We start from the raw sequence: 27,900 nt of genomic DNA on the forward strand, positions 1-27,900 counted from the left end.
CTATTTACTTGCTTTCTCTCTCTTAAAAGAAAAAATATTTTTGTCTATATAACCACATTATAATGATCACATTCAGGACATTTAATAAAGATATTACTGTCTTATCTAATATATCACCCATGTTCCAATGTCCGTGATTTATTCTAACAATGGATTTTATGGGTTTTTTTTTTTTTGGCATTCAATCAATGGTCAGATATTGCATTTAGTTTATCATGTCTTTTCCATCTTCTTTAATTTTGAACAGTTTCCCTGCTCTGTTGGTATTTTATGACAGTGACCTTTTGAAGAGTCTAGACCAGTTCCTTTGAAGAATGCCTGGTGATTAGAATCTCTCTGAATGCTTCTTTATGATGAAATTCAGGTTAGAATTTTCAGTGGGCGTAACATATAGGTAGGGCTGCATCCTAATGACAGCGCCGCAGATGATGCAGGTAATGTCGATCTGTCCCATTACTGGTGAACATAAGTTCCATCATTTGGTTAAGGTGGTGTCTGCCAGAGTTTGACATTTTTTTTTTATTGCATTTTAAGTTTTGGGGTACATGTGCAGAACATGCAAGACAGTTGCATAGGTACACACGTGGCAATGTGTTTTGCTGCCTTCCTCCCCTTCACCCACATTTGGCATTTCTCCCCATGCTATCCCTCCCCAGATCCCCCCTGCTGTCCCTCCCCTATTCCCCCCAATGGATCCCAGTGTGTAGTGCTCCCCTCCCTGTGTCCATGTGTTCTCATTGTTCATCACCCACTTATGAGTGAGAATATGCGGTATTCGACATTTCAAATGTACTTTTCCTTTTACCTGTTGGGTAACGCTTTGAGATTATTTGAATGTCCTAATTTCTAAAATTTATTCCCATTCACTTAATGTTTTAGCATCCATTGATTATCCTTGCCTGAATCAATTATTACATTGGTGGTTGAAAAACTGAGGTTTTCTAACTCTATAATTCGTTTACATTTGCTGGCTAGCATTCTTCTGCGAAAAAGAACTTTCCTTCCCCCAGCTTTTGTTTTTTTGGTGTCATTCTGAACTCATGGATTTTTAAAGTTCAATATTTTTTAATCCATTGCTATCATTTTTCTTCTTTTAAAAACTGAGCTATAATTTACATACAGTGCGGTGCCCAGATCTTACATATACAGTCAGATGAGTTAGGACAAGCATGTACACCCACAGGATTCACACTCTTATCAAGATACAGAACATTTCCAACACCACAAAGCTTCCTCAAGTTCCTTCCTGGTTAATCCCTGTACTCATTCTAGGCAATCACTTTTTCATATTAATTTGAATGTCCAATCCATTCCAAATTCATTCCAAATTCGGTCAATAAGAGCCTGTTTATGCTGGTGTTGGGGCTTTTCTGTTACGCTTCCATCGGTTTCTGAGCAGTCCTGGCTCTCCTGCACACCTGTCTTTTGACTTTACTTACGGTGCTTTTTTTGGTGCCATATTAAAGTTTATTTTACTGTAATTAAAAAATCTAGTTTGTTTTCATTGTACCTGGATCTTTAACCCTAGTTAGAAAGCCTTTCCCCACACCTAGTACCTATGCGATTCCATCTTTTACATTTTAAAAATGTATTTGGAGTTTATTCTGCTGAATGATATGAAGAAAGGAGCCACTTTTATCATCTTCTCAAAGATAATTCCGTTGTCCTAATGCCACTTGTTAAAAAGTTTGTCTTTTCCTCAGCGATTTGGGATGCCAAGCTCTATGATATACTAAACTTCTGCGTGTACTTGGGCTATTTCTGCATTTTCCCTTCCACGCCAATGGCCTAAATTTTCCTTTGTCTTGCGTTAGAATCATAATCTTTCTTTCTTATTATTTCCATTTGCCTGATAACTTGCCTTTCCCTTTATTTTTTAGCATTTTGAATCAATTCACCTTAGAGGTGTCTTTTGTGTTCACCATACCTTTGGCTTTGGCTCTTTGAGCCAAATTCAACAGACAAGTACGTTCATGCTAATTAGCATGACCAATGTTCTATCCCGACTTTGTCATGTTCTTTTGTTATTTTTCCTATCAGTATTACGTTGTATTTGCTGTGCTTCTTTCTATTATTTGTTCTTTGCTTATTTTTCTTTTTAGTATTTCTTCCATCATTTAAGAATTTGTCTGGTTGTTCTAGTACATTCTACTTTTTATGGCACCTGCCGTCTCCTCTTCTCATATTTAGGCATCTACTATTTTGTTGTCAGGTTTAAATGTTGTCTTGGACTCATCTCTCCCGTCCGTGTGACAGTCAATGAATTTATTTATTTTTTTCTTTATCTTTCATTTTCTCACTTTTAAAAGGAATCTGCCTTGGAACTACTTTTAAAGACATTTAAGCATTTAAGCATTATGGTCTCTCACCCTTGTCCCACCTTGGTTTTAGTATTAGAGCAATGAATGTATTTAGTTCTTGCTCTAAATCCTTTCCTTGATATTTTCCAGGCACCTCTTGGTTAGAAGATGCTTAGTTTCTAGTTGATTCTTCAGAAGGGGATTCTGAGTACAGATTTCCCTTCGTTCCTGCACATTAAAAAACTTTTCCTCTAGCCTTGATATTTGAAGGACAGCTTGATTGGATATAAGATCCTTTGCTTACGCTTTTAAAAAAAATTCTTGGAAATACTGTTTCATCACCGGCAGACGTTAAGAAGTCTGACTTCAAACCTTTTCTTCCACTATCAAGGGTAGAGAAAAAGTTTTAAGTTTGATCAAGATATATGCTTAATGTCTCAGACTTAAGCGTTCGGGTCAATATTCTCAGGCACAGGATGGCTCTTTCAACGTGCAGATTCAGGTCTTTTTTCATCTGGGGGAAGTTTTCTTTGAATGATAACTTTAAGTATTATTTCTGTTCATTTTTTTCTTCTTCAGAGATTTCAATTATATATGTTGAGTTACCTTTGCTGTCTTCTATGTTAATCATTGTCTGACACCTTTAAAGCACCTTCTTTACGTCATTTTTGTTTTCTTGACTGTCTCATTATATTTTTAGTTAAATATATTCTCCCTTGGGCACCTTTCAATTTAGTTTTCATTCTAAGATGATTTTGTCTTTTTCTTCAATTTATTTCCTAATTTAATTGACTCTTCTTTTACGCCTTTCTGGGAGTTTTTATCCATTTCTGTTCTCAGTATTTGAATTTCTTTTTTCTTTTTTTTTTTTTTGCCAATCAGTTTGAGCTTATGAGGTTGCTCAGGTTAGCCTTGAACTGATGACCTCGCCTTCGCGAGCGCCATGACCTCCGGCGGGAGCCACTTTGGACCCCTGAATTTATTATTTGAGTTGCTTCTATACGTGCAAATATGTGCTTAAGGATGTTTATACCTGCTTGCAGTGTTGTGGTATAGTTTTCTTCTGCTTCAGGTTGGAAATGGGGGAGAATTTTTACCAACTGAAATATTTTATATCTCATTTTTCTTTTTCTTTTCTTTTTTTTCTTTTTGAGACAGAGTCTTGTTCGGTCGCCAGGCGCCAGGCTGGAGTGCAGTGGCGCAATCTCCGCTCACTGCAACCTCCGCCTCCCTGGTTCAAGCAGTTCTCCTGCCTCAGCCTCCCGAGTAGCTGGGACTACAGACACACGCCACCATGCCCAGCTAATTTTTTATATTTTAGTAGAGACGGGGTTTCACTATGTTGGCCAGGATGGTCTTGATCTCTTGACCTCGTGATCCGCCTGCCTCGGCCTCCCAAAGTTCTTTTTCTTTTCATGTAACTTTGTACAGATACTGTCTGTTCTTCCTCAGTTCATTTTGAAATATTTATTTTTCCAGACTATTTTTTTTTTTTTGAGATAGGGTCTCACTCTGTCGCCCAGGCTAGAGTGCAGTGGAGTGATTTCAGCTCACCACAAACTCTCCCTCCCAGGTTCAAGTGATTCTTGTGCCCCAGCCTACAGAGTGGCTGGGATTACAGATACACACCACCACACCTGGCAATTTTTTTTATTTTTTAGTCGAGACAAGGTTTCATCATGTTGGCCGTGCTGTTCTGGAACTCCTGACCTCAGGTGATCCACCTGCCTTGGCCTCCCAAAGTTCTGGGATTACAGGTGTGAGCCACTGTGCCCAGCCTATTTTCTCAGACTGCTAGTGACAGCTGTGTGTAGACAGGGATGTGAGAGGCTTACCATAATTTTTTTGTTTGAGAATACTTTCTTATTGAGGTATGAAATGTGAGCTCTTTACTACATGGTGCCTTTCACAGGAGACGAGTCAGTTGTGAGCTGGTGATTCTCTTTTGTTTCTATAGGGTCGTCAATTTTAATTTCCACTTCCTGTTCCTTTTTTCCCTTTGCCACTCAGCCTCCAGATGATGCTTCTTTGAAGTCATCTTCTTCTCCCTCAGAAGCAACCCCTTCTTAAGCGGTCACCATCTTTGGCTCTCTGAGCCTCCAAGGCTTTTCCAGTAGATTCTTTAGTGGCCATGCTCTGATCACCAAGGCCCTGCATAGTCTCATCTGCCCACTCTGGGTGGTATTTTTTTTTATAATTCACTCCACGTCCACCCCCTGCTCCCCAGGTCCTCCCTTCCTTCACCTCTCTGGTACTTTTTCCCAATGGCTCTGCTGGTTTGATTTATTTCCTAACTTGTGCATTTCAGAGTATTCTTGGGTTATGACTGGTTTTATTAAGTCTTCTTTTAATTTTTAGGCCTTTTCTTGGGGGGAGGATATATGAATTGATTTGAATTCAATTGGCTATTGTTATCCTACTGGAAGTTGGATCCCTCATAAGCTTTGAAATTTGAAATACATGTTAGAGATTACTTAGCTCAAATCCCTCTATTCACAAATGAGAATCTTAGTTCCAGTAATAGCAAACAATTTGTCCAGCCTTGTACAGGAGCAGACCCAAGACTACCACTCTATTCCCTCTCTGTCTCATAACAATAAAATACCCTCTCAAAATGCAGATAAATTGCACGATGGGGGGAATCCCCAAAGTCAGAAGTCTCAAGGATTTCTATACATTTGTTTAGTTAGTGTCCTGACAAGCTACAGAGAATAGAAATTGTTCTCCTGAGTTGCTTGGAATTGTAATAGAAGGCCAAGGAAATAGCTCTGGTCCTGTTGAATTTTCAAGCCCTGGAAGAAATTGCCTTTGCATTCTTATCTCTGACTGTGCAAGCTCTTAGGGGTAGAGGAAGAGTAGAAGCTCTTAGGGGTCTGATCTAAGCTGGAGTTTTGCTTGCATATGGGAAGGTAGGAGAGAAGAAGAAATAAGAACATCGAATTTTCTCCTCTCTTCTCCCCCAGAATCCTCAGAGATTATTTTATTACCATTCTTTTTCATTTGATTCTTATCTATTTGGCAAAGAAACCACAAGGAAAGCCATGATGAGTCAAGGCCAAAACACTGGCTGAGGATGATTCACTCAGTCGGCAGCACTAATGGTGGACCTCCGGTATGCTAGACTGCTGAACTGCGGGAGAAACAGTGAGTTATAAAGCAAAAGTTTTCCCACAAAGAGTCCACTGTCTCAGGGAATGAGTCTGCATGCATTATACAACCAATGTGGTAAATGCTATATGATGTACATACAACTAACAAAGGGAGCACAGAGGTGGAAACAATGACTCTGCCTTGGAGAGCAGAAGTCTTTGCTAATGAGGTGGCATTTGAGTTGAATTTTAAAGAATGAATAAGCGTTTGCTAGGCAGAACATGCAGAAAATGCAATTTCATATTTAATAAACCAGAAGCAGATGGGGAGCGGTTAGAAGGTTAGGCATGGCTTTGTACCAGAGACTAGACCTTAAATGTCCTAGCATATCTTGAACTTTAAGTGAAAAGTAGCAAGAAGTGGCCAGGGTCTTAAATGGGTCAGTGACGTGATGCAATTTGTTTTAGAACGTTGGTTGGGTTGGGAGGGGCTCGCCTGGAAGCAGAGAGATGAGTTAGGAAGTTGCAGTCACATAATTGAAGGAAGGCCTGCACCTTGATGACTCCCTAATCTCTGTGTTCACTGTTAGGTACAACCACTGCCTATTGGAACTCTATCAGATACCTCAGACTCAACTTGTCTAAACCAAAACTCATAACTTCCTTCCTCGCTCCTTAACATGCATTTCCTATTTCACATTTTGAGCTCTCCAAACCCCGCCAGATGCCAAGGATCAGCTTCTTCTTCACTCCATACATCCAACAGTCACCAACCCTTAAAAAGTTCAAATTCTGTGGATATGGGGTGGACAATGAGAACACATGGACACAGGGAGAGGAACATCACACACTGGGGTCTGTTGGGGGGTGGGAGCTAGGGGAGGGATAGCAGGGGGTGGGGAGATTGGGGAGGGATAACATTAGGAGAAATATCTCATGTAGATGATGGGAGGATGGAGGCAGCAAGCCACCGTGGCACATGTATGCCTATGTAACAATCCTGAAAGATCTGCAGGTGTACCCCAGAACTTAAAGTATTATATTAAACAATTCAAATTCTTAAATATCCTCTCTCTTGATCCCAATTGCCACGGCCTTGGTGAGGATATGAGGAGCATAATACAGAGTAAAATACTATGTCAGGAGTCAATGGATTCGAGGTCTTAATGAGGTTATAGAGTTTCTGGAATGAGAGTCCTAGCATGTGGAAGGTGGGAGATTATGGCCAGCCAGTGTGATGCTTGGAGCTGAGATTCCAAAACTCATACAGTTTTTGTTGATGCTAATGTCTTCATACAGCTATGAGAGGCGGGGTACATGACTGTCAGAGAGAAGGAGGTTAAGAAAGTGAGAGGTCAGGGTACTGGATGGATTATAAAGACATGATTCCATTTGTGCATTTTCTATTTCAACTTTCAATCACATGTGCTTTACTCCTTTTCGCCTTTCCTTATCTTGGAAGGCTGAGAGTTTCAATAATTACTTCCACAGCAGACCACGTTGTGAACTAGATGCTTGCCCTGGTTAGCATTTTATTATTTTTTCCATGTGCTATTACCCCATCTCCAGGCAACTTGTAATGCTGCCTAATACCCTTCCCACTTTCACCTCTCCCTAAGTTCTTCTCCTATGCCTCCTGGTCTCCTGCCCACTCAACCCACACCCCACCACAAACTATCACCCCCACTTGCAGGCCCGCACAAACACGCACATATTGCTAACTCAGGCCAAAGCATGCACATTCTGGAGTAATGAAAGGACTCAGGGCTGAGGTCTAAACTGTGGGAAACTCCCACATTTAGGGGTGAGGAGCAGGAAGAGGAGAATTGGCCAAAGATGATGAAGGAGAACCAGGACATTTGTTCTAAGGTCAGCAGAGGAGGAAAAAAATCAAGAAGCACAGGTAGTGCTGACGGCACTGAAGTGTGCCGAGGGACCTTGGGACTCGGTGCCTGGAAGCCTAGGGTGGCCTGAGCAGGAACCGCTGTAGCAGAATGGAGCTTTGCAGTGGAGATTCAGGCAGTGGGTGGATGGAGCAGACACAAGGACAGTGGTTGTGTCCAAAGGGTTGAGGAACACATCCGTGTAAAAAGGGAGAAATGAGGTGATGTTAGAGAACAGTTATCAAATGAAGGTTTTGTTGTTGTTGCTTTTTTTAGTTGTTTACATGGAATCCAGGAAAACCTATGTCTGCTTGTGTTTCATTCTCTCTGGGTCAGGAGGGGAGGAGCTCAGGAAAGGTGTGTTTTGCAGATAAGAGGGAAGCTCCAAGTGTTCCCCCTCAGGTCCTCCATATCCTTGGTAAGGAAGGATGTGAAAACATAGAGAGCTTAGCCTGCTGTCACTGGCCCAGACTTTCAGGGGCTATTACTAGGAAAGAAACAAACTCCAGCTTTCTAAGATCAGCTTCTGAATTCTCATGTTTTTGGCACTGGGTGATTTCGAGTTTTGGCACTTTAAGGGCAATGAAATTCAAGTTCCACCTTCTCTGCCAGCCCTGGAGGGTGATGCTACTGTCTCTCCCTCTCCTCCATGTGAGTCCTTAAATCGTCTATCCCAGCGTTTCCAGATTATGATCAGCTTTTCATTGACAGACTGTGCTGAGCGCTGGCTCATTTATGGAGTACACAGTTGTTTCCTGTACTCCAGCCATGACAAATAGCTGACTGTTGGCATCACTGATGGAATAAGCAGGGCCTCTGCCACCCCAGCTTCTATTACTTTTTCATACGAGTTACTTTAATAGAAAGACTTAAATGCTTCTTTCTGTTGCTTTGCCTCAGCACTTCTGGGGTCATAAATTCTTCTCCCTCTTGTCTGCTCTTACCGGCATATCAATCCTTTCTAGTTCTATAAGCACTAAAATGGAAAGAAAACAAGGTTGTGGCTTTATGCATTTTTAATTTAACAAAATCCCAGCTTGGGGTTGAGGGAAACAATGCTTGTGGCAGAGCAGTGTGGCCACCAGCAAAGCCTTTGGAGAGGCTGGATCAGTGGAAGCTTTATAGGCAGTTCGAGTCTCTGCTCTTAATCCTCGGGGAGCTCCCACCTGACTTAGTGTGTGCTTCTTCTGAAGTCCAATCTTTCTTTACCCCTCTTCTTCCACTCCCCCTTGAGAACATATAGAACTCGGCTGGGATGGGCTGGGATGGACCAGTCTGCATTCTCAGCCTTGGAGCAGAATCCATGCATCATGTGGTTCATTTCCAGGGCTTCAGGATGAAGTATTTATCTGGTTGGATGACAAGAAAGGGGAAAGAGTGTCTCTGTTCTTAAAAAATATATCTTTAAGGTAATTCTCCTTAGCACTTAGTTCCAGGGTCTCCAAAGGCTGGTAGGAATTCCTTTCTCTCCTCCAACTCACATTTCACCCTCTGGAGAAAGAGCCTCCCTGGAGATGGAAAAAGAGCAAGTTGACATAAGGCCTAAGACAGAATGAAATAAAATGTCCCCCTAGGCATGGCCCCGAGGCATGATTAACACGACTGCTCATCAGCATAAAATATATTCAATTATGAGGGATTAAGAGGCAAAATGCTAAAGCAGATGAAATATGAGCACATTAGTAGAAAACAGTACCCCAGTACAGCACAGGATGAGGCTGCCTCCAGGTGGAAGTGTGTGTCAGAGACGCTGGGGGTGCACAGCTCTGCATTCGATGAGCGAGGACTGCTTCCCTCTTTGGGTCCTAAAGGCCTTCTATGTCCTGAGGAGGGCATGGGGCTGGAGAGGCACCCTCTGCCTAACCTGGGCCCATTCACCCTGACAAAAGAAAGTGCTTTGCAAGATCTTTAGTTTTCCTTATAGCAGTGAATTAAACCATGGTCAGTGGGCTGACCATGGCGAGACCTGCAAAAGGAGACGACCCGGATTATTCTCTAAGATCCTCTCCTGTGGATTTACACAGTTTAGGCAGAGATGGGAGTGGGTGAAGAATGCGGTGTTTGCATGGAGCAGACTGGGGCAGGGCCTTCCTTGGGCAGGTGAAAGCCCATTAGGCAGACAGAGAATCAGAAGAATGGCAAGAGCACCCTTTGAGATAGAAAGTAGTGACCCTGGAATCAGGCCCAGAAGGCTACTTGCCTGGAGTAGAAGATCAGCAACCAATCAATTACCTGAACAAGTGTTTGGCGGCGCCTTCTATTTTCTTTACACTGTAATTCATCAGGTAGTTAGCAATGCAGAGAAATGCTGAGCTGAACCCGGAGCTATTGAGGGGAGTGTGCAAATTGAGAGAGGACGTGTACTAAAGAAGCAGCAATGGAGAGAGACTCAAAACAAGGACCAGTTTGTAGGTGATATACCACGGTGGAATTCCCAGAAGTAGAATGAGATACTCCAAGACTGGAGCAAATTGTTGGAGAACAGTGCTGTGATTGAGAGTGACCTTAAGGGTTAGGAGGAACAGTCTGAAAGCTGATGTGATTTGAATGAGTTACATAACCTTTCTCTACCTCCTTGTCTTCATCCTTGAAATGGGAATTATAATGGCACCCATCTCCGGAAGTTGCTGTAAGAGTGATGGTTAATCAGGCGTGTGAAGCTCCTAAGACAGTGGTTGGCACTGAGTAAGCACTCAGTACATTTTTATTAGTATCATCATCCTTATCATCAGAGATGAAGCTGAGAAATATGAATGGAAATAAGAAAAATGGAGAGTCAGTGAGGTGACAGGAGCAGATGGCAGGGTTCTGACAATCTTTCAGTTACATTTGTCTTGTCTGGGGCTGTCTGCTTGAGACTGGGGATATAATGCTGCCCATGCAGTAGGGGTCTTCAGGGGCTGCATGGCCACTGACGGCCAAGGTAGGGGGGCCAAACAAGAATGAAAATAGAGGAATTCAGAAATGTCATCTGGTGCTTTGTCAGATGCATTTGGGATGGGTTGAGTTGCTTATTCCGGACAATGAGTAGGGTATGTGATTAGGTGCAGAGGCAGTGACTTGAGTAACTGAGCTACCTGCTACTTTTCCTCATAGTGGCATGGAAGAGGTGAGCCCACTGATGTCTAATTGGCCTTTCTGTTCCCTAGACAGAAGCACTCTATTTGGACTGGTTTACAGAGGAATGGTTTAAAGTAGCTTTGCAAACAAGGCTCAAATGTATCTACCTTCTTTTCTTACTTAAGAAGGGGTTTGAATATGAAGTAAGAGTTACTCTCATTTACCCCGGAAAAATAGAAGGGTAGCTTTTCTGGCAAAGCTGGTCATTTTCTTTTAAACAAAAGCACGGTAAGAGTATCACTTGTAAGTCATTTTGTAATCCACTCATCCATTCATTTGTTTGACAACTCTATATTGAGTTCTCCTTACATGAAAAGCACTGTGCTAGAACTTGGGAATAAGCAAAGAAGCCCTCAAGGAACTCGTAAGTGAACCTGTCAGGTTAACACACATCTGCCATCAAAAGAGGAGAGAGCAACAATGGAAGTAGGGGATGAACTGAGCCTCTTCTATTTCTGGGATGTGTGGTCCAAGTTCAGAGTAGGGATGGTGAAAAAATGCCGTAACATGGAACCAGGGACCGGATCTTCATTCCCTGTGTGATTCGGCATGATATGGCCACCTCATGACTAATAAATATCTTCCTCCAAAGCAGTAGAATGAAAGTTACAGAGAGAGAGGTCACTGGGGTAATGAACATACAACATCTGTCTTGGTCCCCAAGTCTCCAGACCATGCGAACCTCCAGCTCTGGAACCAGAATTTAGAATAGTTTCCTCCCATGTGTGTGTTACCTGGCCGGATGTAGCATTGGAACCAGGGAAGAGGGGAGACATGTCCCCAGTCCCATCTACTTCCTAAGCCACATTCATCTGCTCTAAGTCCCTCAGTATCTGGCTCCCTGGAGGCAGGGCCTTCACTGGAAAACCAGGTGGCCAATAAAATTGAAGGCAAACTTGAGAGTAGGGAGGTCTATCACAGGAGCTGAGAAAGGGCAACAGGGGTGGAAATCTTTTCTATCCAGCGGAAGAGGAAATTACTCATTTCCTTTAAGGCTAAGCTACCCTGTGTTAGGGTGGACTGCAGGGCAAACTAACATAGGCAACAATAAAGCCCAAGCTAGAAAGCTGGGATAGAAACTCTGTCCCCAACAGGGGTCTGTAAATAACTGTTGCACGGATGAATGAAATGCATATGTGTGCACCATGTTCTTCCAGCCCAAGGTTTTATTTGGTTTCCATGTCTAGAGGCCAGATGCCTACTGGGAGGTCTTCCAAATCACCAGTCTTGATTTTTTCTTAACTGCTCCCAGGGGATCCAGGGAGTGATTCTGGTATCTGGCACCAGCAGCATGGCACTGTGCCCTGAGAACATCAATGCACTGCTCATATTGGCTTAGGTCTGTGGACCCGCTGAGCAGAGCCTACCACCCAGATGGTATAGACTCAGATTCCAGTCCACTTGGAATGGCCATGTCTTGCCAACTCCATCTCCAAGGGGACAGTCTGTACAGAACTCACATGCCAAAATACCCGGGAGTTAGCCAACCAAAAGGTGGTGAGTGGTCTTGTCCCATAAGCACCACTTAAAACAGGCGGCAGATGGGAAACTGGGGTAGGGGGTGGAGAACAGCTGGATGATATTTGCTGCATAATAGCTCTTAAGGGATTTGAAAATCATTGTTTAATTTCCCTTTCCACCTTCTCATGTAAACAAGTGTCCTATATCAGGAGTGTGGAATCAGAATTTTTGGTGGTTGATCTCATCTTCACAGGCTCCGCAGCCACCTTCTTCCTGCTTGCCAAGACTCACACATGATGCGCGTGGACACACACAGACACAAATGTGCACTGGTGCACACATATGCATTCACCTCCATCAACAGGGGCCTTATTTCATTTATTGAGTATCTAAAGCCTTGCCAGGAGCCTAGGCTTCCTCTCTGAAGTCTCTTTTAAAAATTAAATCTGGCTCTTTGGGGCTGCAGCAGGAAAATGGAATTTGAGATACCGTAATCCTAGATATTTATATCCTCCCGTCATTTGCTCAGTTGGTCTTCTGCAGCTGTGGTTTGTTAGGGATTATCCCACCAAAAGGAATAACAGAAATACACATATTTAATAAGATTTTTTTTGTTGTTGCTCCCTTTCTTTTTCTGGTTCTAAATAGGCACTTGGAAGAAGGAAAGCTCTACTGTAGGAGAGGCTCTCAGGGCAAGGAACAGTTGTCCAGCAGCATGGGGGGGCGGGGCAGAGGAGGGAGTAAGAGGGGGGCAGCACCTGCAAGGAGGGAGGAGGGAGGGAGATGGGAGCCTGGAAAAGCTGGAACTGGATCCTGGTCCCAATGTTCATACAGAAGAGAGGAGAGTGGTTCTGCAAATGCCCCTTTACAGAAGAATTTCAAGTCCAATTCTGATTCCTTTAGCCCCTGGTTTGAAGGCCAAGTGTTCTGCAGGCTGAGCAATCTATTACCTACCTATCTTCATCACTTCTGGGTAGAGTTTATTTGGCCCCAAAGAGAAGTTCCTGACTTTGGAGTACTCTCCCCCTCACTTTGACTTCCTGGAGCCTTTCTTCCTAGGGGTGGAAGGGCTGGCTGGTAGATACCTGGGTATGGGTTACTATACCTCCAGGCCACAGGGGCCCATAAACACCCTTGACCTCAATCTCAAATGACCTCTAGGTGCACACATGCTCTGGGGCTACATTTCCATTGGTCTTTTGACTCCTATTCACAGTGTCTGGGGGACTTTTTGTTGGGGGTGTTATATAAAATTTTTTGAGTCTCACTTGAAATAATCAATCCCTCAGTCTAGGCAATTCTTTCTTCTCTGAGAAAACAGAGAGAGAAAAAAAGACAAGACTTTTCTTCTTGTTTAAAGCTGTGCCCTTTCTGTGGAGAGCCACTCACTCCAGCACTCTGCAATGTAGTGAAATCTCCCCAGGCTAACTCCTCCTGTTATGGGAGCTCAGCATAAAAATTACAGCTGCCTCAGAGGCCACCTGACCCTGATGCATCAAGCCCTGGAGTGAGGCCAAGTCGCCACTTAAAATGACAATTCTGTACAAAGTGGCACAATGACATGTTAAAAATATATAGATGAATATAGATGTAATATGAAAATACGTATTTTTCCTGCTCTCCCCATCAGAAACAGGCATGTTAAAGGTATTAATCGGCATTCTTCTCCAGAGGGATCCTCTAGTTATATGCTTTGGAAGCCAGACAGGAAGTGTGAATCATGAAGCAATGCAAAATTAATCCAGACAAAATGAAAAATGAAATGATGCAGCCAAGGTATCTGGGATGGAGGAGCCAGGAGGGTGAGAAGTCCTGCCCTGTCTTCCCTGGCTCTTTGTGGGAGAGGAAAGGCTTTATTTGTAGGGGGTGGTTGCTGAGGGACCTGGGACCTCCCCAAAGCAGGGTGAATTCATAAATCCTCTCACTGCTGAGGAGTAGAATACCTGGGGAGGGAAGGTCTGTGCAATGGCCCAGGCTTCCAAATGGCTGGCCCTGACTTTGAGGGCACCTGGAAACTAGTTGAAAGCTTGGCAGGTGTATGCGGAAGACACAGATGTGGTTCCTACCCTCCCACCCCCACAGTGCTGGCTCTAGACATGCAGAGTTGGAGGTGACTCAGACCCCTCATGCACCTGTCCCCAGCAGATACTACTCCTGTTGCAGGGAGTGGAAATTTCCCAGACTAGATTCCTTCCTCAGAGGTGGGAAACACAGAAACAATCCTTTCTTTGTATCCAGATTGTTTTTTTTCTTTTTAAAAAAGACAGAAGTTCTCTCTGTTGTCCAAGCTAGAGTGCAGTGGTATGATCATAGTTCACTGTAGCTTCGAACACCTGGGTTCAAGCAATCCTTCCATCTCAGTCTCCCAAGTAGCTGGGACTACAAGTACATGTTATCACCTCTGGATAATTGATTTTTTTTTTTTTTGTAGGGATAGGGGTGTTGTTATGTTTTCCAGGCTGGTCTTGTACTCCTGGCCTTAAATGATCCTCACACCTTGGCCTCCCAAAGCACTGGGATTATAAGTGTGATCCACTGTGCCCAGACTATTTCCAGATTTTGATTTCCTAGAAGCCTCCTCATGGGTAATTCCTGAGTGTTTTTCTCAAATAACCCCTCAGTTCAGACAGGAGAGATAATCTTTTTTTCCTTCCTGTTTAAGGACAGAAAATGACTTTTCTACTCTTAAAGTATCTTTCTATCGCAAGCAACTTGCTCCGGCTCTTTGTAGTGAGATATGAAATCTCTGGTCCTGACGGACTCCATGGACCACGTTTTGGGAGTAAAAGAGTAATTAGGTAGCACACATTGGTGTTTTTCAGCCCCTTCTGGGCTTACTGGCAAGCACACTATAGTTTTCTCTTTCTCTGTCAGCTTTAGTTTGCTACTCTGTCTATATTCTTTTAATTTTTGCTTTAGTTTTTGGAGTTCTAATGTCTGTCTTTTTGAAAACCTTTAAAATTCAGATATAGCCTGTGCAGAGTAAGGTGTGCACTAATCTCACATGTGCAGCCTCAATGAGTACTTCTATGGGAAGATGCCTGACAATCCCCTACCTAGGACGCAGAAAGTCCTACCTAGGACACACAAAAAGGAGTGTACCTGAACAAGACTAGTATCATTTATTCTGAGTCATCTGCTGCGTTCTGAGGCAACTGGGACACTCAGTCAGTCAGCTACCCTGCCAGAGGGAGAGCTGATGGACCTTCCCGAGCACGGTGGAGAGCTGCAGAGATCAAGTTCAACCCAGGTCAAGTTCATCCCAGGTCAATTTGAAGAACACATCCAGCCTCCTGGGAGGCAGGCTCTTGGGAGAGCTCCCTCTTGTCCCTTCCTCAGTCCCTTCTACTCCCCTCTTCAGCCGCAAGCCCATCACTCACTTCTATCACGGTAGTGAGTTTTTTTTTTTCCTGGAGTTTCATATGAATGGAATCATATAATATATACTCTTGTGTCCGGCTTTATTCATTCAACATTATGTCTTTAAGTTTCATCCATGCTGTTGCACGTGTCAGTCAGTTTTTTGTCTTTGATGTTGTGTACTCCATTACATGCACATACAGAATTTGTTTATTCTGTTGATGAATATTTAGTTTTTTTTCTAGTCTGGGCTAATCAGAATAAAGCTGCTTCGACCATTCTTTTACATTTTTAGCTGTTTTCGTGAACACATATTCCCATTTCTCTTGGGCACACCTAGAGTGGCATCACTGAATCATAGGCTATGTGTGTGTCTAGCTTCAGTAGAGCCTTCCAGATGATGTTCCAAAGTGACTGCAACAGTTGACACTCCCACCAACAGTCTATGAGTGTTCCACTAGCTCTACATCCTTTCCAACACTTGGCTTTGTCTCTGTCTTTCTACTTATGGTTGTTTACATAGGTAGTTGTGCGCTCGCTGGCTTGGGGCCTCTTACTCCTTAATCAAACCCTAAATATCCCAAAGCATACTGTGCAGGGATGGTGGTAAACAAGTCCTTGGGCTGTACCAGAGTGAAAACCAAAGGTTCCATGTCCTGGGACTCCTCTTAGTCCTAGGCAGACTGGGATGGTTGGTCAACCTAAGTGTGGTATAACGGAAAGGAAAGATGCCATGGCAAGAAACTAATCTGGTTTGAGTACTAGTTTACCCACTAACTGGTACTCAGTTAAGGGAAAGATTGATAGATAGATGGGTAGACGGATGAGAGAGCAACTATAGTAACACGTTGATAGAAGAAACTAAATGACGGGTATATGATGTTAACTGCCAATCTTTCTCACTTTGCTGCATGTTTGGAAATACTAATAATATAATGTTGGGGGGAAAATGAAATAGAAATAATGCTTCTTACTTGTAAGGGCATCAGATTTCAGAACTCGGAAGTGACTTATTTCCTGTTATAAAACAGCTAAAGAGAACAAATCCCTTCATCATCCTGGTCTGCCAGTTCAGCTGCCCCACCCAGTTCCTCTATCTTTAAAAACCTTTCAGAAGAAGAGAGACAAAGGATCAAATATCAAATAAGAGCAACTGAAGAGAACTTGTCTTGAAATTCCAGTAGTCACATTGCTTTGCTCAGTCTTCTTGTGAACAGAGCCTGAAGCTTGGTGTCACACCTCCCTGTCCCCCATGACCTGACACTGGTCACAAGTAGAATAGACTGGGCTATTAACCACGACCTGATACCTTCTTGAGCCACATTTCCAGCCTCTGGATTCTAACTCTGTTGTCATCACTTGCAAAGCCGACTTACTTTTATCCTCTTCAAAGACATCTCTTGTTCCCATGGCAACTTACTGGGGGTCTCCTATCACCATGGGAACATGGCTGCTGGGTTTAAATACACCTTATCACCACAGCATTAAAAAATATGGGGAAAGAGGGAGACTGGTTGTCAAGGAAACAGGCTTCAGGTCTTCTCCATGAGAGATAGGCTGGAGGAAAGGAAGTGCTGTGGGGTGTTTGGAATCAACACCATGATCAGTCCTGGTCCTGCTGGGACAGCCATGCAGCCATTCAGTGTGCAGATTCCAGGGTGAGTGTGTGTGCAGGTATCGTTCTGTGTTGACAATCTGCAGAACCTCATAGGAGAGCACCTTGGGGATTTCAGGGGTCTCACAGGAAGCTCTCATATCTCAGCCTGAGGAATAGGAGCAGCATGGTCTCTCTTGTGCATGTGCGGGCACATGCACACACACACACACACACACAGGGCAGGTCACTTTGGGGCATCTTTCTTATTATTAAGAGGGTAGCAATTTTGTGATGGGCAGCCCAGGAAAACCACATCAAAGATAAAAAGGGCTTAAGAGGGGCTTAAATAATGGGAAATATGAATTCTACCTAGGACACAGAAAAAGGTGTGTACCTGAACGAGGGCAGCACTGTTTATTCTGAGTCATCTGCTCTTTTCTGAGGCAAACGAGACACTCAGTCAGTCAGTGATCCTGTCAGAGGGAGGGTTGAAGGGGCTGGGGTCACCTACCTTCCCAAGCAGAGTGGCGAGCTGCAGAGCAAAGGAAGGCGCTTGATCCCGTTACTCCTCAGTGGAGGAAAAAAACGCCATAGAAGAGGCTTTGTGAATTCCTAGATCATAGGCTTCCAACAATGTCCAGTACTGTGCACAGTGACTGGCTGTCACTGCTCTGGGAGATTTGAAGGAACAAGGCAAATACCACCTAATTCAACTCTATATCATCCCTACCCAAGTGCCCAGGTCCTTATGCATTTCTGGGAATTGCATCTCTAGTGGGCTCTGTCCAAGGGAGGAATATGAACAAATGCATCCCAGGCCTGGCTGACAGCTCTTCCTTTTCAGCAGTCTGGAGACCCTCAAGTCCTCAAACTGTCATGTGATGGCTCAGCCACCCATGGTGACATCCTGCCCAGCTTGGTCCTCTTCTCAGCCCATTCCCAAACCCCCTGACCTTTCACTACATCAAAGTTTACCTTTTTCCTCATAGACATGGAGTAGGGGAATGAGAAAGAAGAAAGACAAGGCTCTTAGAAAATTCTGGGTTCGAATTGCAGCCTCACCACTTTTTAGATCCATGACCTTAAAGGAATCTCTTACTTAAGTTTCTATTTTTTCAATAAATTCATAAAATTATTTTAAGGATTAAATGAGATAATGAACATAAAAATGCACCACAAACTATGGGTGCTATGCACTCATGAGGATTGACTATTAAACCTCTGGAAGCACCTTTCCATTCTAACGGGGGCCTTAGACTACAGGAGTGATTCTGAGGGGGGCCAGTCCAGGTCTTGCTCAGAACCAGGAGGTGGACATTTCCAGTAGTGAGCTGATGTGCCCAGGGTCTGTATTCTGCCTCCCCATATGCCCCTCAGAGCCAAGTACTATGCTAGGTTCATAATAGGTTCCACCGTGGCTGCTGATGGACACAGGCTTGGTGCTATTGACAAAGACTTTCAGTGCCCTTCACATTGCTCCACACAGGTGGGTGCCAGTGTGTCCATCATACCCATGGGGCAGGCAAGGTCTCTCCAGCGGTGAGAGCCAAAGAGCCCAGGTGCAGACCCAGCGGAAGCAGCCACGTAGAGCAGCCACAGAGGCAGGGCAGGAAGGTTAGGCATTGTGATTTTCTTCCAAGACTGCCATGATTCACAGTCTGGCTGCCCAGAGGGGACCTCTCTGCAGCTCTTGACTCCATTAATGTCAGCTCACTCCCCACCCCTGGCCAATGCCCCATCTTCTCCTCTTAACACTTGTCCACTTGGCAGGCCACCCTGGTAATAGCTCCAGGAAAGACAGATTATCAGTCCCTCTCCAGAAAGGACCAATCATTCATGGTCTCACCTAGAGTTTTATGGCAAAGAAAAAAGGCAAGATGAGTATGATTTCCTGCTGCCACCTGGGACGTGAAGCCCGAGAGCAGAACCTAGGCCTGGGATGGGCTAGATGAGAGCCAGGCAAGGAGGAGATCAATGGAATGACAATGAGGCAGAGGGTAGATGCAGAATCCAGGCAACAGGATGCAGGGGTGGGATCAGGAAAGAGCCCAGTGCCAGGCTCCCTCCAACCAGCCGGAGCGCAACATCAGGGGCATGAGGCACTGTGCTTGGGGCAAGGCCCCGAGGCACACATAAACTCTGCCCTCCAGCAGATACACCAAAGCATCATTTTTGTAGTAAAATGAAGGATATATTTTGATGCAAAGCACAAATTTTCCATGAATTTTTAAGAAAACCGTCGAGACTTCAGATGTTGTTCTTGCTACTTACCCCCCAACCCCCAATTGTGTCCTTAGAGCCCTGGAGGTATTTGTTCTTTTCTGCCGTTCATGTATTTCATTCACTCATTCGTATGTCCATTCATTCATTCAACAAATAAGATTAAGCGACAACTATGTGCTAGGCACAAGAAGTGAAGTAGGTAGCAAAATACCACACGAATCTTGACTTCATGGAGCTTACACCATTGGGGAAAGCTTTGACAGCCTAATAAGCCAAAATTTCTCTTTTTTTGTGTTTGAAGAACAAATGAGCATCCTGCCACCAAAACTGCATAGGCAGAGGTTAGATAAGCAACAGTTGCTTACTGAATGAATGTGTGAATGACAAATGGGTTCCTGTATTGGATGAGAAGGCAGACAGGCTTACTTCTCACATGCGTTCTAACCCATGACTCTGCCTTCTCTGCCCTGGAATCGTTTCAGCAGCTCCTTTCTACTTGTGTCTTTTAGAGTCTCATGCCTTGGTCCCTTCACAGGTAAACTCAGCTTCCTCCTGAAATCTGGACAGCCCAGGTTCTCAGAGTCTTTCTATCATCTTTGTCTCCTTTGGCCAACCAGGCAGCGGAATCTATATGAGCATGGCAGTTAAGAAAAATAAAATCAGTTTTCTATTGATAGAGGCCAGAGGAAAAAGGGAGAAATGAAACATTTCTTTCCTCATACTGTTTTGGCCACCAAATGCATTTGCTTCAAACATGGTAGGAGGCCCAGCAAAAGCAGGCTGGTTCCTATTCCAAGACGTATAGAACCCCAGCTCTGGAATACAGCCACCAAAATGGCCCAGCTCAGAAATAAGGAGACGCATGAGTGGTCCTACACACTCTTCCCTCCAGCTGTGGTCACAGTTACCATCTCCATGGGTGCAGCCAGTAGAAGGGGCAAGAAGGAAGTCCCTGGGCATCCTAGAAATTGGGCTGAGTTTTGAGTGGAAGGTTCTGAATGACCTAGGCTCCTGTGGTATGACCATTCCCACTGACTCCCTTGGTGAGGGGTGCGTGTGTGTTTGTGTGTGTATGTGTGTCATGTGCATATGCAAATGCGGTGTATCACTTTCACAGAGCTCCTGTCAAGTGCAATTTCGGCACGTTTTCATGCATCCCACATTTAACCCTTACAGCAACTCATTCAGGGTAGGTGCCTCATTTGTGAGGCATTAAAACTGCATTTTGAGGCCATGCGTGTAATCCCAGCACTTTGGGAGGCCGAGGTGGGTGGATCACTTGAGGTCAGGAGTTTGAGACTGGCCTGGCCAACATGGTGAAACCCTGTCTCTACTAAAAATACAAAAATTAGCCAGGTGTGGTGGCACACACCTGTAATCACAGCTTCTCTGGAGGCTGAGGTAGGAGAATCCCTTGAATCCAGGAAGTAGAGATTGCAGTGAGCTGAGATCAGGCTATTGCACTCCAGCCTGGGAGACAGAGCAAGACTCCATCTCAAAAAAAAAAAAAAAAAGTGGGGAGAAAAAAGAAGCTCCATTTTGGAGGGTAAGGAAAGTCTCTGACTCCATGTCATGGGCAACATGATGTCTCTCCCTTTAGCTCCTACACAGTGTGGGCTTCAAAGGCAAAGTTGCTTGAATGCCCAGCTCCCTCCAGGTGGGAGACATAACTTGCTCTAAAAAGAGGGTCTGTTTACCAGAGTGGCTCAGAATCAGACCCCACTAGAGCGGCTGCAGGCCCCTGAGTGCTCAAGAACTGATGCTTCTGGGAAGGGAGACCTAGCACATCCTATACTCCTAAAAGAGCTGCTGCACTTCAGGAAGTGTGCACCCAGACTGCTGAGCTGCTTCAGCGCGTACCTTGGGCTAGAGCCAGTTTCCCAGGCTGCTCCGTGGACATCTCTGAGATTAAGTGATCGGGCAACTGCAGAGCTGGTTCCCAACCATGACTCAGCAGAGAAGCATCCTCTTCCCCATGGCCCAGCACCATTAGCATAGAAGCCCCACTCAGCACCGCGAAGAGAGGATTCCTCTCTCTTGTCTGTCCCGGTAATTTATCACCCAGAAACAGGGTTATTGAAAGATGTTTGACTCTGAAATGACTCTTGCGGGGAATAGGAAGAATAAACCTGTCCCTTAAGTGCCATGTCTCATTCTCACTGCAGGGGAGGGACAGGAGGAAAGTGAGGTAGAAAAGAAGGTGGAGCAGGAAGGTCAGGAGAGGGAAGCTGGGTGAATGTGAAAAGTTCTGTGGAGAAAATGGTGGTATGTGGTTACTGGTTGAGGAGCTAGAGCCCTGGGCTGGGGTGTCAGGCTTCCCTCTGACCAGGAAGCAGAACAGTCCTTAGACATTTCTGGTGGAATCCCTGCTGTTCAGTGATATGTGAGTTTCAGAAGCCCTGGCCCCACCCTGGGTGTGTCAGCACCTCAGAGATGGGGAGCAAAGACCTCACAACACCCAGAACCATGGTACCTCTGTGGCTCTCAGGAGCTGAGGCTGGGGCAGAAATACAGTGATGTTTACTCTGGGCCCTGGATTAGCTCTGAGGCCAGGGTGGGGAGAGGGGAAGTACAGTTCTCAAAACAAAATCAAACCAAATCTTGTTCTTATGAGGAAGAGGAAATTTAAGGGATTGAAGTGCTGTCCTTAGTTTTCCAAAACCCAATGCTTGCCTCAGTTTCCCTCAAGTCCATTGCCACCCAATTCTATTGAAGAGGATGCTCTGTCATTCTGCTGCCTTTCACAGTGAGCAGGATCACTCTGTTCCTACCGTGTGAGTAACCGCTTCCCTTTTTCTTCATTTCCAGTGATACAGACAGGACCTCGACTAGGTCAGACAAGTGAGGCACTTGCCTCTGGTAAAAAACAGAAGGGGCACCAAGAGGCTTGGCAAACAAGGTAAATGATACTTTAATACAACATTTAGAAAATAAAAATCAATGCAAAAATCCTTGATGTAGAAAATATTCAAAATTTCATTGAAGACTGGATTGGTACTGATTTCTCCACTTGTCTCAGGCTCCATTATGGCTGGGCACTGCACAGCACTGGATACAGATAACACTCTATGTGCCATCAGGGTGGTCGGGGGGAGTCCAGCAGAAACAAGGCAAATGTGCCCCCTTTACACATGGGAAATGGAGCTTCCAATCTAGAGAATAAGGGAACCAGTGGAACAAATGGGTCAGTCATCTAAAGTTGACAATTGTGATTGGCTTGAAAAACAGGGTTTGGTGGTGGATGGTTTGGATAGGATAGAGGAGCTCACCTAGGAATGCAAAGTCTCTGCCATAATTTGAGGGTTCAAAAGGAGCCAGCTGTTACAGGTTGAACTGTATTCGCACAAAATTCATATCTTGAAGCCTTGACTTCATGACCTCAGAATGTGGCCTTATTTGAAAATACCGTAATTGCAGCTGTAATTAGTTAAGATGAAGTCATACTCGAGTAGAATGGGCCCCTAATTCAATATAATTGGTGTCTTTATAAAGCAGAGAAATTTGGACATAGCCACCCTTCTGTACGCAGTGAGAACACAGGCAAAGACGTCTAGATGAAGGCAAAGACTGGGGTGATGCTTCTATATGCCAAGGAGCACACCGAAGATGGGCAGCAAAGCGCCAGCAGCTGGGAGGGGCCTGGAGCAGACTCTCCCTCAGCCCTCGGAAGGAACCAGCCTTGGACTTCCACTTCCCAAATGGAGACAGTACATTTCTTTTGTTTAAGCCCCCTGGTTTGTGGTAATTCATTAAGGCAGCTCTAGCAAACTAATACACAGGCCATGCAAAGACAGACATCCCTGGGGCATGAAGAGTGGGAAGAGTCCCTGAGGAGAGTAAGGGGTCAGCCTGTTTGGGGAACCGGAAGAGAGTAAATGTGTCCACAGCACAAAGAGCGAGGTCACGAGGTAAACAGGAGCCAGTCCATCTAGGAGGACACTCTGGAGTAATGCATTTCATTCCAAGTACAAGGAGACCTTGCTAATTTCATGTGACCCCTTGACTTCACAGAAATATCGCTGAACCCAAGACGTTTGTCACTGAATCCAAGACATTTTTCACTGAGCCCAAGACATTTCCAATTCCACTGAGCTTGCTGTGTTTGTGAGTGAGCCTAGGGGTGGAGTGGGGCCTAAAAAGCAGAAAAGGCTGTCAAGATTTAATGAACCCCACCTAAGTCCCCAGTGGATATTTCTGGATGTCCTGGGTTTTTGTTTTGTAAGGTCTGTCTCTGCCAATTAGTAGCTTAATAACCACTATGAATGACCAGGATATTCAGCCACCAATATCATCTAAGTGGGGTGGGGAACCAGGAAGCAGAGAAGACTGACATTGTGAACCCCTCTGATAGAAAGTGGGTATGAGGACAAAATAAGTACTAGAACTCGGAGAGACTGGACCTCTTTCTCCTTGTAAATCAAGCTGAACAGGGAAAGAGGAGCTGGCAGGAGAGTTTGTCCTGCTGGTGTCAGCCCCCACAGAAGTCCCCAAGCTTCCTGGACGCCTCCATGTGTGCTGTTGCCTGCTTGGACCCCATCCTCAACAGCAGCTCTAAGGGCTTGTCTGGAGGCCCTGGATGGAAGGTGCTTCCCAGCCTGAGCACCTGCAGAAGTGGCAGCTGTATTCTTTAGGTACATGAACGGCCTAGTTTTCAAGCCTGTGTACAAAGGTGTCTTCTTCCTCTGGGCAAACCACTCCCAGGGGCAAGAGCCACAAGGGTCAACTTAGCAATCTTTGTCAGTGGCAAGGAGGTGACACTAATCTCAACCACAGTCTTCTTAGCCAACTTAAGCTTATTTTCTTCCCTTGTCTTTTCTTAGAACTGCATCACTTCTTGCACAGGTTCTTTTTTATCATTTATAAAATGATGAAGGCCTGGAAACGAGCCAAGAGTGACTACTTGTTCCTGAGCTAATCTCTGTTTCCCCAGGGATACTGCTGGAAGTTGGACAGTGAGTGGTCAGAATTCAGAAGTTCCAGGTCAGAGGTTGGCCTCAGCCATCCCCTGGGGTGATGGAACCACAGGAAGGATCCTCTGATTCAGTCCCCAAAGTGGGCCCTGTGGAGCAACATCCCAGATGGTAGGAAATGGATCTGCAATTACTCCTCAAGGCTCAGGGAGGGGTTTTAACAAGAACACTGCACATCTTCAGAGCAGGTGGTCTTGTCTGTCTCTATAATCAAACAAAAAAATTTTTTTTTCCCACCCACTCTTCTATAACAGACTGCTGCCTGGGATCCTAAGAACTGTTGTCTTTTTGATCTCCCTCTTCGCAGCATGGACAGTGGGTCCCCTCGATCTGCACACCCTGCTCTGCCTCTCTCTGCATGCTTAGGGTTCAGGGAGGTTACACCCTTGGGGACACTGGCGGCTGCTGGATATGTGCACAGGGGGCATGGAGAGCGGTCTTCTCTTCTGATCTCCACGCAGGGGACCTAGTGAGACTTGCTGTAGGACCTCTGGTGAAATTATCTTGACTATTGACTAGCAAAGAGATGAGAAAGGAGAGGCACTATAGATTTCCTTTAAGAAATAAATATCATCTCCTCTTTTTCTCTTTTCTCCAGTAAAAAGTGCCCAAATTTGGAAGTATCATGTGTAATTTATTGTCCCACTTTAAATGTTTCTTGTAACTATGAATTATTGTGCTTGGATCGGATTCCATTATAATAAACTCCCACTTGGACTCCAAATTCTTTTACAACAGTGGAATTTTGCTTGAACTAATGCATTGTTATAAATCACATTTTCTGACCCCAGCCTGGAGTTTATGCTTGGTTTTCAACTCCACAACTAACCAAAAATGGGATCTCAAGCTAGTCGTCTCAACTCTTTTACCCTCAGTTTCCTTTACTGTGCATTAGGAACATTAGATATGGCCGCCCTCCTTCCTCATAGCTTTGTTGGGAACCAATACGATTATTCTGTAAAAGTGTACTGGAAACCAAAAAACCTCATCAAAATGTTAGCTTCTTGTTTGTTGATAGAACATCAATTACATTTGAGGAAGGTATTTTGTGCTCCTTGCTTATCTGGTGGTGATTTAAAAATCCTGTCTGCTGTGGATAATTCATATTCCTCTTTGCTTTCTAGCTTTGAATATGCCTGCAACACTCCTGTAACCTTGCATTTCCTTACCTATCCAACAGGGAAACCAGTACTGGCCTGCCTGCCTTCGACTTTTGGATCATTTTGCTTTTACTTTACCTCAGGACATGTAGGACTTAGATAATGTTGGTGGACATCTGATTTATTGATGCTTGGCAAAGAGGGGGACTCAAGCAATACATGCAGTGCCAAGCGAGATGTTGAGGGAAGGCTTTTTTAGAGAGCTTCCCTGTGCACAGCTGTGATCCAGGTGCATTAGAAGATGCTGAGAGCTCACAGGAAGGGAAGATGAGATTGCTAAGGCTGAACTGGAGGCTAAGAGTCTATCAGTAGACTCCTTCCCCTTTCTTTCATGATACTATCCTGCTGGGGTTGAATGTACGTATCCCTCCAAAATTCGTATGTTGAAACCTAATCACCAAGGTGATTAGGAGGCGGGGCCTCTTGGAGGTGGTTCGGTCACTAGAGGCCCATCTTTGTGAGTGGAATTAGTGCCCTTATAAAAGCGCTGTAGGAAACAGGTCTTTTTATCCTTCCACCTTCCACTATCTTGGAAGCAAAGAGCAGCTTTCACCAGACACTGAATCTTCCAGCACCTTTATCTTGGACTTCCTAGCCTCCCAACCTATAAGGAAATATCAGGTCTTAGATGTTTTGTTATAGAAGCAGAACCGGACTGAGACATATCTCAACACTTATCGTGGAATATGTTGTTTGGTGGTGGGAAGGCTGAGAGAAGCATTAGAAATGAAATGGAAGAGAAAATTTAACATATAGTCTAAGTAAAATATACTTTTGGCATGGGTTGGAGACACTCAGAACCTACTCCTACAACACCAGCGCATCAGTCAGTGTCATGAATCTTTATCTTAAATGTTTCATCCTCATACACTGCTAGTGGGAGGGCGGGCTTGTGGAGCCACTCTGGAGAGTAGGTATGCATGACTTCATTGCATTAAGTCCACAAATATCCTCTGACCCAGCCATTTCAGGGCTGGGGAGACACTGGAAAGGGGACATGTGAAAACATGCTCACAACAGAGCTTTTTGTGGTGATGAGGAGTTAAATGCAATATGGGCATCTGTTTCTGGGAGAAGACAGGAATAAAATGTGGCGGGTGTAGATCATAGGAGCACCTGTAGCAGCTGGCAGCTATCGATTCCATGTAAGCATAACCACATAGATGAACCTTAAAAACGTGGCTAGTGGCAGCTATCGATTCCCTGTAAGCATAACCACACAGATGAACCTTAAAAACGTGGCTAGTGGCAGCTATCGATTCCATGTAAGCATAACCACACAGATGAACCTTAAAAACATGGCTAGTGGCAAAAAAGTAAGAAATAGAGTGAGATCTATAACACAACACTTACACTAATTAAAAATGCATGCATACAAAACAATATTTATTTACATCAATACATATAAATAAGCATATGCACATTGAACAATTAGAATGATAGACTGTGTTTGGTGGGGAGGTGGGGAGATGGATATGTGAATAAAAAATGAATATATACATTAAAACAAGAGAGGGACCTTGCACGGAAAAATATAAGAAATATGATTTACTCAATCCTTTACGTATGAAGTTGAAAGTAAATTAATTAAAAATATCAACTCTTAACCCAGGCTCACACCTGTAATTTGGTGAGTTAGTCTGGGCTCTTTGCAGTCTGAATATATTTCAATGACCCAGTGAGTTCTATACTAAATGAAGGGAGTGTTTGGTTGAATTAAGTTTCTAAAAAAGAAAAGAACAACCTGTTCTGCACTGATCCCTCCACTGGGTCTTACATAAAGCTCTGTTGGTTCCCACAGCTGCTCTGCAATTCCTATATTTTTCTCTTGGTTGCTCCAGCTCAGATCCCTCATGGCCTCCTCCCTTGAACTTCACTCTCTTGGATTCTCTGATCTCAGTTCATCTTCTCTCTTACTCTCATCACGTGAGCTCACCAACAACTTACTGGGGATCAGCATCATCTGTCCCAGTTAGGATTATCGATTGCAAATGACAAGAAAGTAGCCTTGTTGCTTTTAGCAAAATAAAGAGTTTTTACAGACGTGGAAGTCAATAGAATCCACAAGAGATGGAAGGAGCAAGCTTGGGAAATAAGAATCTGAAGGGGGCCTGGAGGCTGGGCTGCAGGAGGAATCTGACCTGATGCTCTCATAGCCGCTGCCTCTGACTCTACAGCAGGACACTGGTGCTGGACAGCTGACTGGCAGTAAGTAAATTTGGCCTCCAAAGTGTCCTCTGAGTGTCTTCATCTTCCTGTTCTTGTACCCTGAGTACTCCCTGTCTGCATTTGATGGAATTTTCCTATGTATCTAGTGGGACATTGTGTGAGTCAAGACTAGGTTATAAAAGACACTGATTTCTGCCCTTCACTTTCTCAGATCATTTGATCTCGGGAAAACTAGCTGCTGTGTCATAAGATCACTCAAGAAACCCTGCAGAGAGGTCTTTCTGGAGAGAAACTGAGGCTTTCTCCAACAGCCAGTGACGAACTGTGGCCTTTTGTTCGTGATCATGATAGTGAACCAGCTTGGAGGTTCATTCTCAGCCCCAGTCAAGACTTCAGATGACTGCAGGTCCAGCTGACATCTTGACTGCCACCCACGAGAGACCTCAAGTCAGAACCACCCTGCTAAGCTTCTCGCAAATTCCCAACCCAAAGAAACAAAAAATAAATATTTGTTGTTTTAAGTCACTAAGTTTTAGGGTGTTTTTTTATGCAGCCTGCGTAATGAATG

General features: G+C 44.4%; 1 long non-coding RNA gene across 2 annotated transcripts; it reads left to right on the forward strand.

Moving 5' to 3' along the window:
* Positions 1–376: 376 nt before the first annotated feature.
* Positions 377–27,900, forward strand: LOC118145699 (uncharacterized). 2 transcript variants are annotated; one of them, XR_008474983.2, is made up of 3 exons: positions 377–434; positions 21,842–21,932; positions 22,526–27,900. It is a non-coding gene; the product is annotated as an uncharacterized LOC118145699 (long non-coding RNA). The 2 variants fall into 2 exon arrangements; XR_008474982.2 differs by lacking the exon at positions 377–434 and adding an exon at positions 5,385–5,444 and having other exon boundaries at positions 22,526–26,676.

Source organism: Callithrix jacchus, chromosome 10 (genome assembly GCF_049354715.1).
Source record: "Callithrix jacchus isolate 240 chromosome 10, calJac240_pri, whole genome shotgun sequence".
NCBI classification, from domain to species: domain Eukaryota; kingdom Metazoa; phylum Chordata; class Mammalia; order Primates; family Cebidae; genus Callithrix; species Callithrix jacchus.